This window comes from Manacus candei, unplaced genomic scaffold (assembly GCF_025592945.1).
Source record: "Manacus candei isolate 608988 ecotype Guabito, Panama unplaced genomic scaffold, ASM2559294v1 h1tg000077l, whole genome shotgun sequence".
NCBI classification, from domain to species: domain Eukaryota; kingdom Metazoa; phylum Chordata; class Aves; order Passeriformes; family Pipridae; genus Manacus; species Manacus candei.
Window position 1 is genome coordinate 5,075,111 of NW_026138125.1, and position 17,390 is coordinate 5,092,500.

Here is a 17,390-nt window from a genome sequence, read left to right on the forward strand (position 1 = left end):
GAGTCACTAGCCTTTAAACTGTGTTGGTATGGGAGATTTCCTACAGAAATTCCCAACTTGGTTATCTAGTCCCTTCTCCACACCTGTAGCATATATATATATAACCCTCATACATACATACATACATATATATATTTAGAACCAAGCTGCATGTTCACTAGCTGCCTTCATAAGTGTCCAGTGAGCCTTTAAATTATCTCTTTAAAAATCCTTTTGCAGTTATATACCACTTACTTCAGCCTGCATTTAAGGCCATTAAATAAATCAGAGAAGATACACAATTCCACAAGTCCTTTTACTTACAAGAAAGATATAGGCAGAAAATGGTTGTCTGTCTATAAACTGAAGCTGAAAAAGTTATATGAGAAATGAGGTGTAAATTTTTAACATTGCACATAATTCAGCTGTTAGAACAATTTAACATTTGGATACTGCACATGGGATGTGGGATAATTTTTGTCACTTGAAGCCTTTGAAATTGGAAAACTTCCTAGAAGATACGTTCCAACTCAACCACAAGTGACTGAGCTGCAGACTCAATAACTCAAAATTGAGGTAGATTGTGTAAATGTCTCTGATCTGCCCCACACAGGGTGGGAGGTAGGAGAAATGTGATGGCCTCAGAATCTATGAAAACATTTTGACTTTTCTCCTTGGTGTTTCAAAAGGAGCTGTCACAGCACAATCAATTAAGAAAAGATGAAAAAGGTACAGCAAATAAAACTACAGTCAATTAAAGACTGAATGTAGAAGATGGATATACCCTACGGAAGATGAGGTGAATTTTACAATTAAACAGAATGGTCCTGATAAATTAAATAATTAATCACATTCCAAATTCAATTAAAAATTTTATTTTAGATGCAACACATGAAGGAAGAGAAGAACTCAAATAGCTGTGGAAGAACATAAATATCCATTTGGAAAATATATTCAGCCAAACAGCTGTCATAGTAACCTTTGCAAATAAAAGTGTTTAAGAGAATCTTTACCAGACAATATGACATTAAGTGGTGTATTACTTCAGAAAACTGGCACTATTACTCATCTTAAATGGGAAAGATTTGACCAGAATGGGAAAACTCAGCTGTGAGGAAAAGAATGGTTTCAAAGCAAAGCCCATGGTGCTCTTCAACATTGTGCCCTTTTGGAGCTCCTTGCTCTGAGTTTTACCGAATGGCAGCTGTTTTGTACCAGCCAGTGGATTAACAAGTGATCTTTTGAGTCATTTGTGGAAAAAAATTACACGAGGCTGTTTGTGGAGCTGTTAGTGGAACGAGATCTTTCCTAGATTATACTTATCTTTGATACTTTTTTCTGACATGATAACCTAAAGAGTATTTTGTAAATGATCACATTATTAGTGTAGAATATAATACAGAGTAATATAGAAGCATGGTCACATCCTTTTCATGGAATTACAGAATGGTTTGGGTTTGAAGGGACCTCAAAGACCATCTCATTCCACTCCCCTGCCATGGGCAGGGACACCTTCCACTAGCCCAGGTTGCTCCAAGCCCTGTCCAACCTGGCCTTGGACACTTCCAAGGATCCAGGGGCAGCCACAGCTTCTCTGGGCAACCTGTGCCAGGGCCTCATCACCCTCACAGGGAAGAATTCTTCCCCATATCCCATCTAACTCTGCCCTCTGCCAGTGCAAAGCCATTTGCCCTTGTCCTGTCACTCCAGGCTCTTGTCCAAAGTCCCTCTCCAGCTCTCTTGGAACCCATTTAGGCATTAGAATTTGCAGAATATGTAGAGGAGCTACAGGCATTTTAAGTTGAAAAGCTACACTGTCATGTTTTAAAAGCTAAACCAGGCCTCTTCTTGTCTCCATCTGTGCATGGGAATGAAAAGGCAGAAAAATCTGCCTCTCTCTAACAAACCAGTCCAACTGCTGCCTGTGGTGCTGTTATCAGTAAATGGAAAACTTGCTGCAGCAGGAATCAACGAGATGCTGACTGCATTGGTTTGGGCTCATGTCACAGAACCTTTCTGACAGGTACTGCTGGAAGCAGAGGTGGGGGGATTCTGATAACAAGAGATGCTTCTGAAATTAATAAACATCACTTAATCTAGATACTCAAATCTGAGAAAAGCCAACCATTTTCCCTTAGCACCCTTCCACGGCGAGAAGGAAATTTTGCAAAACATGAGGTTACAGCTAAAATGAGCAAAACTATTAAGGGGAAAGGAAAATAAGGTTCGTGATGAAAAGTAGCATGGTAAGACATTTACACAAATAGTAAAGAAATTACTTACATTCACAGTATTGTGTTTTGGTTACATCCAACAGAGGAGTAGCCTCTCTGGATGCTCCTCCCATGCTCCCCATCCCTTTTTGACCTGTGCAATGTCTTATTGCTTGTTGTCAGAACTGCTGAAGTTTCAGGAACATATTCATGCAGGTCCATCTCCTGTTTCTAAGAGAAAATCCTGATAAGTTTGGTAAGACTGGAGGTTACTTCCATACTATCTTTGCCCTATCTCTGGTCTTAATACTGATATTGCATCTTAACTTTTAACTGTAATATGAAATCTAAGCCTTTAGGTGATTACAAGGCTAGAGCTTCTCTAATACCTGGCATCTTATCCTGTACCATTTGGTCTTGTTCTTACCAGAGTTCATTTTGCCTTATTTTATGCTGTGACCTAGAGATTTTATATGCTGTAAAAAAATTCCTGAACTTTGACTTTTACTCTGGCATAAGGCACAGCTCCTTTTCCTCTTCTTTGTACTCAGCCAGAAGAGGCAAACATTGATGATTACACCTTCTCCCAGGGAGTTTTTACTACAGTTTTATTACACTTTGGTCAGTTGATAAAAATAACCACATTTCACTGCTTCTGTAACCTGAACATCTTAATGTCAACCATCATCACACCTGGATAATGGGCAATTAGTTTTTAAATCTGGTCTGACTCATTATCTCTCTTATGATCTCCATTAAACTCTGGCAGAGAAATCCTTCCCAGATCTTTAATACTGTTTCTGGCTTATTTAAGGGTTTTTTTGTTCTTCCTTGTGCATAACATCCTGTATATTCAAGTGTGTGTGAGTTAAGATTGGCCATTTTAAAAGGATTTCTTGCTTTAAACTTACTATTTCTTGAAACTTGGCCTCATCCTTAGCTCAGCATTGGCTGTAAAAAAAGCAGCCAGGTTGGAAGGAAATTAATATAGAAGTTAGGAGTAATTAAAATTCAGAGTTGGCTGGACACTTGTGAAAAGTGCAGATGACTACCTGTGTCCACATATGCAGTGCATTTGTCTAAGTTACTGGTGTGTGAAAAGCAAGGAATGGAACGAAAGCTCCTCTTGCTGCCATAACTACAGCAGATGCTGCTTGATGCCTGCTGAAATCCAGAAATATGCTCTCATCCTTTTTCAGCAGCCTTGTCCTACCTCTTGTGCCCTTGATTTCAGACCTCTGACCTTGCATTTCCTCTGGCATCCTGTAACGAACAAATAAATAGACAAGGAGTTGACTGTGTGAGATTCCAAGTTATTTACGAGAGGAGACACTGCTCAGAGATGCTCCATTCTTGGCAGTTTAAAACTCTCTATTTCTGTCTGATTTTAATTAATAGGCTTGTATTTAAGATGAAATGTATTCAATTTGTGCACAGTGTAGAGACTGTCACACTACAAGATCGGTTATATACATAGCAATACAATTATTATTCTCTGCTGACAAATGTACCGTGATATTGATAAAAAAGCAATAACTTCAATGTACATGTCAAAATCAACCCTGATAGCTTATTACAGATTGTTAGATGAACATAAATATCTAATGTTCAGCCTGTAGTGTTCATTTGTACCATGGCAGAAAAAGGTATAGGCTGGAGAATGAATTTAAAGCACAATGCCAAGTCTCTGATATTCGCTGAGTCTAAACTGTATCTTTGCTGGCATTCATGATAGTATGGGGGGCTATTTACCCACCCCAGGGAAATGCTGATGTTCAGCTACTTAAACCTCTTTAAATTTCCCTGAGATCTTCTGATTCAGGCCAAAATCCTCCAGCTTATCCATAACCACCTTTCCATGTTTCCAAGAAGAGAGTGTGGCTCCTCAGGCAGGATGGGTTGTGCTGTGCCCGTCCAGTTCCCTCCCACAGGGAGCAGAGCCACAGAGCAGGCTTTCCTGGTGGAGAAGTGGGTTATGGAATGGTCAGTCAGAGCCTTTATGAGAAAGCCTCTATCACATCAACACATTTGCTTATTTTTATGCCTCTTATTTTTTTTTTAAGGAAAGGGAAATGGGGGGGCATAGCCTCAGATAGATCCCACTTCCTCCTTCATTCATCAGCTTTCTTAACTGCATTTAGAGACATAAGTTATGAACAGTCTATTTTGGAGGCTCCCAGACTAAAATAAAACGGTTTCTATGGTTGTGGAGCTGGTGAGGATGTTGAGAGGGACAGGGTTGAAGTACTGACAGAGGCAGTGGCGAGCCTGAGAACCTGCCACAGCCTTCTCCTGGTGGGCATTGGGTACCACAGCATCCAGCCACCTGTGAGCTGGCCAGGTGGAGTCAACCCTCTTCTTCTTTCTCATGAGGACACAATCATGACAGCCCCTGTGTGATGATTTTTGTGTGGCACAAGGGGGTTTCTCCACCCACATCACCAGAAGTGAGGCTTATGCTTTTGTTTTGCTTCCCAGTGCCTTTACCTCTGCTCTGTGGAGAGGAAATGAAAGGTATAGTCAGTGATGGCAGTGGTGTGATTTATTCTGGTGCTAAGGCTTCTTTTAAGGTCATCAGCTGCATGATCTCTTCACAAAGCACTTTCAGTTGATTACAACTTTTTAGTGTTTTCCTGTTGGCCCTTTTTTCTTTCTTTACTTTTTCTACCCTTTCTGCTACATTTTTCCAATGAAAAAGAGTTTGCTTGCTTGCTGTTTGTAGAGACCCAATAAAATCAGCACCATCATCAGCTTCCTTAGAAGGACATGGATGAACCTCATTCTGGTTCCTTTGGGAGGAAAAATTCCCACCTTTTTAATCAACTGTGGCAGAGGAACACATAAGAAATCAGTATTTCATCTTCAGTTAGCATTTATGGATTTCAGCTGACTTGATAATCAAGAAGAAATTTATTTCACTAATAAATATTTTTCTATGTATTGTTACAAGCCTAGTTTCTCAAAACAAAATGGATTTCTTTGTTAAAAGGAAAATAAAGTTAGCTTGCACCTACATAATCATCCTTCTTTGTGATCCCTCAAAGCAGGAACTTTGGATTGCATCTGTTCAGCAGTGAAAGTCTACCAAAAATGTGAAATCTACAATCTGATGTGCAGGTAATGGAAACTATTGTGCCACATTAAAGGTAAGATATAAAACCAAGGACTTGGCTATGTGTAAACGGAAAAATACTGTGACTTTTGTTTGTGAGCAATTCTGTGCAATATTATCAACTAATTCACATTTTAAAAACAGCCATTACACCTCAATTACTTGCATTTTGTCTCCTCAATCAGTTGTACCTCAACTAAAATGCATTGACTGGACACACAAAAAGCGCTTTAGGCTGGAACCTCATCCTTCTCCTATTATGACTCAGCTGCCCTATATTTGCATCCTTTATTTTGTCAGATAAAAGAAAAAAAAAAAAAAAGAAATAATCATACTGCAGACCAACTCACTGCTAATTGTAGTCTCTGAAGAAAATTAAGATGCTCTAATACCCCATTAGAGTCTCTACAATTCTTATTAGGCACCAGGATATGCTTCCCTAATTAATAGTTCCTTTAGTGTCCAGATTAAAAATAGCTGTTAAGGGCTCTGGGTGGATGATACAGCAGTATGAAATAGCATCACACCTGTCTCCCTGTTGCAGCTTCCCAAGCGTAAGTAGGAGTCAGAATTTCCCTCCTCATTAAACAAAAACACTGATAGATAGGACATCACTTGGCATCTCCAAAGTGATACACCTAAGACATACCATCTGCTACGAAGTTGCAAAAACATAGCCTGAGAAAAGTGGGACATCAAGGTGGAGCTTAATTTTCTTTAGTCAGTTTTCTGTCTATCCTGGACTTGAGTGGGGATGTTGCTGGCATGGCTGGTGATGCCTGTAACTGCAATGGCACAGGACAACAGTAAGGGAGCACGGCTGGTAGCATTGCAGTCATTTAGGAGTAGGGAAATTTATGAGGAATTAGGGAAACCTCTCCCAAGATAGACACGTTTTTAGTAACTGGGGAGGTATTACTTTTGAAGGTAGCAGGAATCCCAGCTTAGGGCTCCCCTGCCCTGGTGAGTGCTCTCAGCACTGAATTGCAAAGTTCCTTTTACTTTCTCTTCCCCTAGTCACAGGAATTATTTTAGCAGTGGTGCAAAGTGCACAGAGCCTGACTTGGAGCTCAGCCTCTGTTCTGAGGGCTGCAGGCATTTGCTGAAGGAGGAGATTGAAGCTTCAGACTAAGGTGACCATAAATCCCAGATGTCCTACTTGCAGGAGAAGTAGGGCAGAGACATGAGCAGACACCCAACACCCTTCCTATCTGTGCATTGCCAGATCCAGACCTGGGTTTCAGGGTGAGAAACAGCCTGAGAAATCAAAGTGAATAAAAAAAGATGACTTTCCAGCTGCATTTGCAATGGCATTTTTTGGGCACCCTCCTTCAGCATTCTGAGCACTGTGAGTTTCAGTCAGGTCCCTGAGAGCTGGAGACAGAAATATGGGAACACTCCCATCTGCTCGCAGACAGCCTCAGTCTTTCAGACATCCAGCAGCCCAGCTGGAGACACTGCTCTGCTCAGGTTGCCAAACAAACAGACAATTGGATAAAATCTGGGGGCAGAAAAAGTGGCTCCATTTGGAGTAACAAGGTCATCCTAGTTCAGCAACATGATTTCCTGCAGCCCTGGGTCTGGCAACACCAGCCACCCCACACAGCTCCAGACAGTGCTACCTGCCTCCCTCCTGAAGGCCACCCATCTTCCTTCTCGTATAGTAATTCAAGTAAAAGATTTCTGGCATAACATTCCTACTTTAGCACGCACATCTGCTCCAAAAAAGCATCTCTCTGATGTGCTGGTGGTTACAGCACAGTTATAACACACAATAGATCATCAGCTGGACTCCTCAGAAATTAAAGGGTAATGGTTTTAAGCTGAGACAGAGTAGGTTTAGATGAGATATTAGGAAGAAATTCTTCCCTGTGAGGGTAGTGAGGCCCTGGCACAGGTTGCCTAGAGAAGCTGTGTTGCCCCATCCCTGAAAGTGTTCAAGGCCAGGTTGGAAGGGGCTTGGAGCAACCTGGGATAGTGGAAGGTGGGTTAGAATGAGATAGTCTTTAAGGTCTCCCTGAACCCAAACAATTCTATGATACTCTGAAGCAGAATCCTAATCTTTTCCATCCCAAAATCCTGTGAGCAAAAAGTCTCCACGGTTTACAGCGTCCTAGTCCTCAAAGCCACTACCAATGAGTGCATTGCCTGGAAAACACACACTGTGTTCCAAAGACAGGTTCTGAACCTGATCTTCACAGAAGAAACATCTCCAGCCTGTCCCCAGCTCCAGCCTCCACAGGTACTTTTAACTCCTCCATCAGCACCTTGAGTGTTCCCCAGTGCTCTGACTGGTATAGCCATGGAGAGGAAGATGTTTTCCTGAAAGGATACCTGTGCTGAGACCTTCCCCTGATGCTGCAGGAGCTCTTATGAAGCATGCAAATTCTACACCTTGTTTCTGAATATCTCAACTGGAGTTTCTGAGCTCTTACTGTGCACAAACACACCAAATTCACTGCTTTCCCCTCCCTGCTTCTCTTCAGGCCTAAGGCTACGGCTGCTGCAGAGACCACCTGGGTTAAATTAACACAATTAAACAGTGTTAAGCTGCTCTAGGAAATGCAATGCTGTTTTCTGTGTTACTGAAGTCATGGTATGTGGCTGTCAAATTACTGTTCGGGAGCAGGAGGATGGTCTGTATGAGGAGCTCGAAGCCAAAAGCCTCACCTGTGTGCTGCTGTGTGTGTAAAGCTCAATCTCCTCACCTAAAGGAAATCACAGAATCATAGAATCACAGAATGGTTTGGGTTGGAAGGGACTTTAAAACTCATCTAGTTTCAACCCCTCTTCCATGGGAAGAGACATCTTCCACTAAACCAGGTTGCTCAGAGCCCCATCCAACCTGGCCCTGAACACTTCCAGGGATGGGACAATCTATAATACTGTTTTACTACCCTCACTGTAAAAAGAAATGCTCATTAACGTGCTGCCCCTTGTCCCCTTAACCATATTTAATTAAAGAACAAGTGTACCAGGGAGGTTTCCACCTGGTCACCTCCAGGACATGGATTTGATTTCCAGCAGCTGAAACCAGGGAAGTTTTGCTGCTTACTATGCAAGAATGAGTAGGATCAGGGTCATCCTGTGGTGGATAAAGGCTTGCCAGTGGTGGTCACCTTTTCCCAGTGGTATTGGAAGTGGCTTTTTCATATTATCATCCTTTCTCTGTAAATAGAAGCATTTGAGGGGGTCTGGTGTAAGCACATGTAACTGGAGAGAAACTACATGTCAGGCCTGCCTCCCTTCCTCAGGTCTCACAGGCATGTGGACTGCGTGAGATGGGAAGCACTTGAACTGATCCTCTTGGGCCTTCCTCTCCTGTCTTTGAGGGTAATTAAATGAACCATGAAGCACAGCATTTAAGCTCAGCCATAGCAAATATTCCAGGTTTTCAACACAGGAAGAAGATGGGAACACTTGGTAGAGCTCCATTTCTAGCATCTGGAAAGTCAGAGGAGAAACAGAGTGCAAGAAAACATGCAGACATCATTAGTGGAGAAAGATAAGTGTGCTTTTTCCATTTTACTAACCCAGATTCCATAGGTGATGGGGTTTTCTTTCAGCCTAACTATCCCTTTAAGAAAGGCTAGAAACGCCCATCAGAGACTTGTAATGAAATAACATTATTTATCAGTATTAAATATAGATAAACAAAAATGAGAAACAGACTTAATTGAAACCCTCTGTGAAATCTAGCTAATCAGTTTTCATTTCCAGGAGGCTTTAACTTATGTTATTTAATTTATTATTTATCTGTTCTATTTTGATTTTGATTTTCAGCCCCAGTGCTGGTCGCTTTAGAAAAGTGTGGTGAGAGGTTGGATGTATCACCCTGACTTCAATCAGGCAAATACTTCACCCATGTTTGATTATTACTAGGGCTTTGATAAGCTTAATGATCACACAAGGGTTCTCCTAACTTCACTGCTGACACGAATTTTGAGTCCAGGCACATTACAATGTGTTTCCTGACCACCAAAGTGCTTTTCCTATTGGTTTCAGTTTTACCTCCATCCCATGCAAACACCACGCCATTTCACTTTATTTCTTTAATTTATAGGCATCAAAGTTGCTGAATCAGGAAACTGAGGTTATAGCTGTTGAAGAAACGAATCCCACACTGCGACAAACTGCTTTTTCGGCAGATTTTCTCGTGTTCCTCATTCTGAGTCATTGTCGCACATTTTAAAGGCCAGAGTTACATATGAAGCTCTTGATGGTGAGAGCTGAGCCCTTTCTTGTGGTTTCTGCAGGCAGACGATGCTGTCCTGTGCCTCTACTGGTTGCCAGTAGCTACTGATGTTTAATTCACATCACTTCAGTACTTCCTGTGTCACTGGAGCGTGTGACATTGCCCACCAGAACTGAAAGTGAAGTGGTTACATTTGACTGTGTTAATTGGATTCTAATTAGCCCGACAATGCTGCTCATCCCTCCTCAAGTGTGGCTTTCTGGGATTCCACCTCTTCATGAGGGGACTGGGAGAATTTGGGAGAAGTAAAATTCAAGAATCAGGGGAAAAAAATATTAAAACCGGTTAGAACAGATTAAACTTTTTATGCTTAGCTCTAGCAGTGATTGGCCCTGTGCTTCCTCAAAAATCAAAACTTTAAAATATCTGGGACATTCATGGTGGTGGTCAGGGAAAGCAGAGCATCATTATCTCTTTAAGATGGACTGCTGGATTTACCCATTTGGGCATGTATTTTCTGCCCCCCCCCAAAAAACATGTTCTGCAGTTGTATGCACAAATTTACCCTCACAATATACCTTAGAGATAAGGAAGTCAGTTGATCCCCCTTTTGCAGGCAGGAGTGATTCAATGGTTTGCCTGGAGTCACTATGGGAAATTCCAGAAGAAGCAGAAAGGAGCCGTGGTTCTGCAGTGCTCCTCTCCAGCTTGACACAGGAACCTTACAACAGTTAAGGAATTATTAAAATGTTAAATGAGTTGAAATTAAAGGCTCTATCCAGAGCTGGAGCCATCATTTGGATTACTGACTCAGTTCTTCGGAAAATACACAACTGTGGCAGTATTATGAGTGCAATTACAGCCAATGGAGAATTCTCAAATGAAGGGCAAATCAAAAGGAAACCACCTGTGTTCTGTATTTCTGTGGTCTCTTCCATCTCAACACTGATAGAGAGCAGGGCTGTGCATACGTGTCTCAAACATATGTTGATTTTTATGCTTGTCAGGGAGTTGGGCTCTGAGGGAATTCTCCCGCAGTGGTTACGCTGAGATAGAGCAAGAAACAGGGTGAACAGCTCATGGGCTTTAAGATCTTCTGTTTCTCCTCAAGATGTGATCTGGAATGCCTGCCCTTGTCCTCTTCCACCCACACTCATCCTCCTTTCACGCCTGGAGTTTCCATCCTTTTCCTCACTGGGAGCACTCGGGAGCAAATTGTTCAGGGATGGAGGGAGGTGGGCACAGATGTGACCACCTGCTGCATGTGCCTTTCTTCTCATGGGCTTTTTAAAAGGCACTTCATATTTTAAAGAGGAGGAGGAAGAGCCAGTGGCCTTTGGTGTTGCTCAGCACTGACACAGCTGGAGCTGACCGGGGGTGGCGGGGTGTTATTTTTTACAGGTTGGCAACCAGGCGCTTGTTGCAATGATATACTTTTTTTTTTTTTTTACTTTTTTTTTCTTTTTTTTTCAGTTCCAGAGATCGCCTGAGTGTAGATGTGCCAACACGGGTTCCGGTTTTACCACAGCTAATTCTCTTATTTCAAAGAGCGGAAATATCCTCGGACAAATCTGCTTTGTCAAGGTTGAAAACGTTCCACACCACAGATGGTGACCATAAGGTGCAAGTGAGTTTTCAGCTGAACTGGTGACACCCTACCCATTTGCTTCACTGCTGAAGATTTTAAAACTAGTTTTTGTTATGAGAAGCTGAGCAAGATACTTCTCTCCAAATGTCTCTTCCTCCTGTTAGCTCCTCACTTCCATATTCATGGCACTCCTGCTGCTACTAGCACTACCATGCGTAGCACCTACTGCAAATTGTCCAGTTCCTGTTGTTAGGATGGCAGTTCCCTTTGGTTTTTGAAAAATTCATTAAGCGAGGGAGTGGAAGGGGCAGCAGAGTCCTGTTATGGTCCAGCACCTTATTGTAGGAGGTATTTTTCCCCCAGGTGTGTTCCTGCAGAATGGCTCGCCGGGGCTGTAACCAGATGAGCACCTCTACTTTTATGCAAAGGCAACTGATTGTATTTGGATCATCAGCTGTGTTGCAGAACTATAAAGCCCCAAAATTCTGTGTGCAGGAATATTGTGAGGAGTTCTCCAGCAATGGTTTGGGGGATTTTCAGGCCCTTCAAACACAGTGTCAGATTTTTCTTGTGGACTGAACAGAGCCTCGATGGGAATGGCGATGGCAGCTTACAATAATTGGTGCTGTGCTCTTCTGATTCCTCTTAACCGAGGGGTTTTATGTTAATATGAGAGAACCCACCTGTGGTTGGTGGTCTCAGTAGCTGCATCTAATTTTTCCCTTTTGTGAATTCCCCAATTTCCTTGTGATGCCTCTGTTACTATTTTGTGGTGCAGTCATCAATCTTCATTTCTCTCTTCTCCCTGACTAATTCCTCCCACAAAGAGAAATGAAGTTTAAGGGTGGGGGGGATAAAGGTTGGCTTGCTCCAGATAAAACAGCAAAAATGCAGGTCTAGAAGGAAACCTGTTTCTGCCTCTGGGAAAATGAAACAAAGTAAAAGCTAGTGGTGAACTCTTCCCAAAAAGCTCACCTCCCTTTTCCTTGACGTTCTTTAACTAGCTTACTTCAGGAGGGTTTTGTTAGCAGAAGGGCAGCAGTCTGGGGACATAAATTACTTTGACTTTGTAAAGAAGTGGAGTTAAGTATTAAATGTGCTTTGGGGCAGCTCCTGCAATTCCTCACCCTCCTTGTTTGTGGTACATCTTTTTCAGGTGAAAAGCTCTATACATACCATGTCAGTGTAATTCACACTCACTCTCTTCCTCATTTTGGGGCTAAATTCAGTATAAGCAAGTGCACAATCCCCAGATTAGAGCTGCCAACACTTCCCACCAAGAGAAGCCCAGTACATATGGGTCCTCCTTGCCTCCTTCACTGTTTTCCTTGCACCAATCTGAGCTATTTGATCATCTCTGACATCTCTCCACTCCACCATCGCCCCATTTCTCCACTGTGCCTCCAGGCCATGTATCCCTTTCCCTGCATTGCTCCATCTCCCTTTGACTCTCTGTTTTGGGTGGCATTCCTATCCCAGCACATCACTCTCCATCTACCTCTTCTCCTGCCACTTTCTGACACAGTTTCAACCCACAGCTGCTCCACCCTTGCTCCAACATCCCTTGTGTTGACAGCATAGAGCGTAAGCTGTTGGACTTCTCATTCAAGACCTACCATGGTGTTGTCCTTCTTTACCTCTCACTTTCATTTATCTGTTGCCTTTATAATCAGCTTCCAAGCTCCTCCTCAAAACTTTCTCCTCTCTGCCCCTCAAATCTATCCTTCATTATGGTGCTTGCAAAAGATTTGACAATAATTTGGTCATGCCTATCACACTGACCCATTTGTCTCATTGTTTTTGTATGCCACTTGCTCTGGTTTTATCTAGCATTCAGCTTTATCACAGTATCTTAACATGTGCCTGAGGGTTTTGTATGAGTTTTGCTATTATGCAAGGAGCATGACATGGAAAAAAAACCCACCAGATGTTCAGAAGAAGATCACAATACTGAATGCTGGGTCATATCTTTCTTCTGGTGGCTTCAATTGGAGCAAGACTGAAGCCAGCAGGACTTTCTCCTCAGTGCTGCTGTAAATTATAGTGGCCCCACTTGAGCCTTCTGCCTGTCAAATGCTCTGTTCTTGCCAGATCAATGGCAAATTTTTAGCTCTTTTGGGACCCACCTTCTTCAAGCCTGTTGACATGGTCTGGTTAGTGAAAAGAAGATAGACAGTCTCTGCATATACTCAAAACAACCATATTAACATAAATTCTAAAAGCATTGTAAATAGGTGCTTCCACTGCTTGAGGAGACACGCAAACTATTTGCCATCCCTTATAAGGTGTCTAATTTAAATATTTTAAACCCTGAAATAAATTACTGATAATAAAATTCAGCAGTGTAATACTTCCTTGAATATTTTAAATCAGATATAAATTGTTCAATGAAGTTGATCTAGTCTTAGCATACTTTTCAAGAGATTTAACAGTGCATGATTTAAATGTATGATCCTGTTCTGGTATACTGTATGGCATATTACATAGATTTAAATAGTCCTGGTTGGGATGAAGGTTTCATAGCTTAGTGTTTCTGTATTTTGACAGATACATGTGCTGGTCCAGCAATAGTTTCTGTGCAGTGCCTGATGATCCAAGCGTGAGGGAAGCTTAATTTCTATACACCAATTGTCAGCTGGCACAGTAGTGCATATTAAGCATGTTCTTCCAACATATATTTGTGACCATTTAGAATATTCTTTTAACATGGGGGAAGAATTAAATCTATATCCAATATATGTTACTAAAAACAATGTTAGTGCCATCTTTTGGGCAAGATTTTAAAGCACATAAGTCAAGAAATTTGATGGTCTAATTCCACAGTAACCATTCTAGAGACCATTTGTACAGCTTGTGTTTTCCAAGGGAATATGCTTAAGACAAATGAAAAAAGCTTTACAGTGCTTCTGCAGTGATGTTATTTCAGGTTGCAGAGCAGTCAGACAGTACTGGAAAGTAGGACTTTTTAATAGTGTAGTGGTGTCACTACTTCCAACTTCTGACTCATCAGTAACTATTGCATATTTCTCAAGTGGAGAATTTTTTCCAGTAACTTGCTGTTCTGAATGAGTTTATAGTGAAATGCTGAGCCAATGTTAACTCTGAGTAAAACAACAGATTTGACAGCATCTACATTCATTCAGTTTTCTCTTTCCTTCACATATTCTTCAGCTCATCAGAAACTTATTCCTCTAGACTGTTGGTTCTTTTGAGTGCTGAGCAGACCACGCATCCCAAATAAAGATATTTCATTGGTAAAATAAAGTTATTGCTTTGGTTGATGAGATAAAAAATTGGGGATATTCCATAATTTCTTTTTCTTAGTAAGAAATTCTTTACTCATAGGGTAGTGAGGCACTGGCACAGGTTGCCCAGAGAAGTTGCGGATGCCATCCCTGGAAGTGTTCAAGACCAGGTTGGAGTTACCTGGTATAGTGGAAGGTGGCTGAAATGAGATGGTCTTTGAGGTCCCTTCCAACCCAAACCATTCTATGAATTTCTAGAGTTGGTCTTGGACAATGGGCCATTTTAGGAAAAAACAGTATTGGTCCACTAAAACCTGAACTGATGGTTATCTATTCTAATAGTCTCTTACTGTCTGAAACTTACACCACACATTTAATACCAACACATAGAGTTGTTTACTCTGGGTATGAGGACAACAAGTGAATTTTCAGCTAAGGTTCAATTAAGACCTTATAGCTGTTTTGGATTTCATTTTATTGGCTTCAATTAATGTACATATATTTTTATGTCTCTGTAGCTCAGGAGTCAAACAAACAGCTCAGTCTGTTTATTTAAGAGATTGCATCATCACACATCTGACAAATGCACTCGCTGCATTTACAGCATCGTCGCACCGAGTGCATTTATTTGAACTTTCTCCCATGTACATGGGATCACACATTCAGATAAACACAGCTGTGTTTATTTCAGGCTGCACAACTCCAGATTGTAGATGTATGTCTGGAGCCAGTGGACTGCACATGCACTGTACAGGATTTGCAAATTCTTATGGCTGCATTATTTGTCAATTAAATGTCCAAAAGACATGGAAGGCTCCTATCTCATTTGGAGCTGGTATAAAAGAGACTTTTTCGTTATGTGCTTCAAAATAGCGTAGCATTTGTTGAATAGTTTATTGGGTAAAAATATTTAATCACCTTTGTTAAGAATTAATATCCCTACACCCATTTGTCTGGACACCTACTCAGTAATGTCTTCATTTGTGTCTCACTTCAACCTAAAAAACCATTGACTGTGGTGCTGTCACCCTGAGATCATGGTGGGTTGTTCACTAAGGCACCGCTTTTGCTTTTACTATTCAGGCAAGTAACGTTGCTCATGTGAGCTGAAGTCAGTTGTTTAATGACTTCACTGTTTGCAGACTGGTTCCTAAAGATGTTTCTTTATTTGCAATATGAATGAGCAAACCTACTCTTAACAGGGAAAGAAAAGAGCAGCATTGTGTGGCCACGGCAGTGGTTGGGGCTGTGACATTTCGCAGTTGCCATTGTAGTAATTAAGGCCTCGGTGATTCAAAGTCTTGAAATCAGACATTAAGTAATCCCCTGGTGTTACTCATGTGCTTGAGTTGAGCTTAGGTGTAATTTTTTGCATTCTTTTGTAAGAATGCTGGAAAAAACACATCTGACTCAAGAACACGGCTCCCTAACTTCAGACTCTCCTGCATCAAAAAATGAGGAACTTCAGCAAGAGCTGTGCAAGCTCAGGATTTGAGTATAGAGCCAAAGTCCAACACAGGACTGAAATTGCTGAATGTACCTAAATACTGAGATACTTCCTCCAAAAATAGAAGAAAAATAAACGGTTGCATTAGATAAGATCTGGTCTAGTCAGTGGCAGCCAGGGTTGGACCTAGATGATCTTTAAGGTCCCTTCCAACCCAAAGCATTCTATGATTGTAGGAAGACCTGCTTTTACACCAATGCATCAAATGCATTTTTAAAAAAATCAATCTATTTCCTCACCTTAACTCTGGCTTCTCTTTCAGTCTTAAATACCTACAAACAGGGTTTAATAATTAATATCTTTTTTGCACTGTACTCCCAAGGCTTATGCTCTGCTGAACTGTGCTTCATGCAGATGCTAAGGGTAGGTGTGAGACAGAATGTCTGCAGATCCTCTCAACTGAGAATTCTTGGGTTTTCAATACATTATAAAAAGTCACTCTCTGGGACAGCTTGGAAAATACTGGTTCCTGGTGTATAAGGAACCCCAAGAGACCCTCAAAAGCTCAACTCAAGACCAGGAGATGACTGATAAATACTTACCACTGCAGGAATCCAACAGAGTAAGTCTGTTCTCCTCCTCTTCCTGAAGCCAGAACAAGAAAAATTAGTGGCTTCTGATAATGCCTAGCCCTATATAGTGTTGGTAGGATAACAAAGATCCACAAAAATCTAGGCAGCCTGTGGAAGGAGCATGGATACCCACAGAAAGCACCGTGAGCCCTTTCCAGCAGCAAGTCAGTGAAACCTGAACGATTGCTCTGAATTTTGGAGTGTGAGAAAGCAGAACCAGAGCTCACCCTTGCAAAGCCAGAGAAAAGAAACCCAATGTGTCCTGCTGCTTGCATTTTTACTGCATTGAAACCTGAGTTAATGAGATAGGGAGAGCAGCATTTGGCCCAGTGGCAGAAGAGCCACATTCCAGCATGGAGATGTGATGGATCTAAGCTAATTGGATGAGGGTAACTCAGACCTGTCACGGTGTCAAGAGTGGGGCACACATCCACCAGCCCCATGGTAAATATCCAGAGTGCACAGCTTACTTATTATGGTAACTCCAAACTGTTTGAATTAAACCAAGCTCTGATTTACCTTCCCAAACTGTTGTACACCTTTTTTCAAACGTCTGGGTGTTCCCTGCCTTAAGCCGTATGTTAACATCTGGATAAAAGCAAATGCACAAATGAATCTCATGTTCCATAACTGCTGAATTTAAAAGTGTGATCTGGGGGCATTTCATATGCTCTTTGAGTCTGTTTTGCACAAGAACGAGTGATTTGGATGCAGCCTAGCCAAGAATAAGGTCATTTGTATGTAATTTATTTTTCCATCAGTTGTACTGAAACAACTCTAGCTGACCTGAAAAGTCTTGCTATCGGGGTATGAGGGTACAATGAGTATCAGAATCCACCCCATATGAAGGATAAAGCAGCCTTGGGGCTTTGGACAGAAGGTCTGATAAATACTATATGATTATACACATTGAGACAATACTTATAAACACGATTTCCCACTAACTTTAAATATCCTAATTTAAAGTTTGAGCAAATTC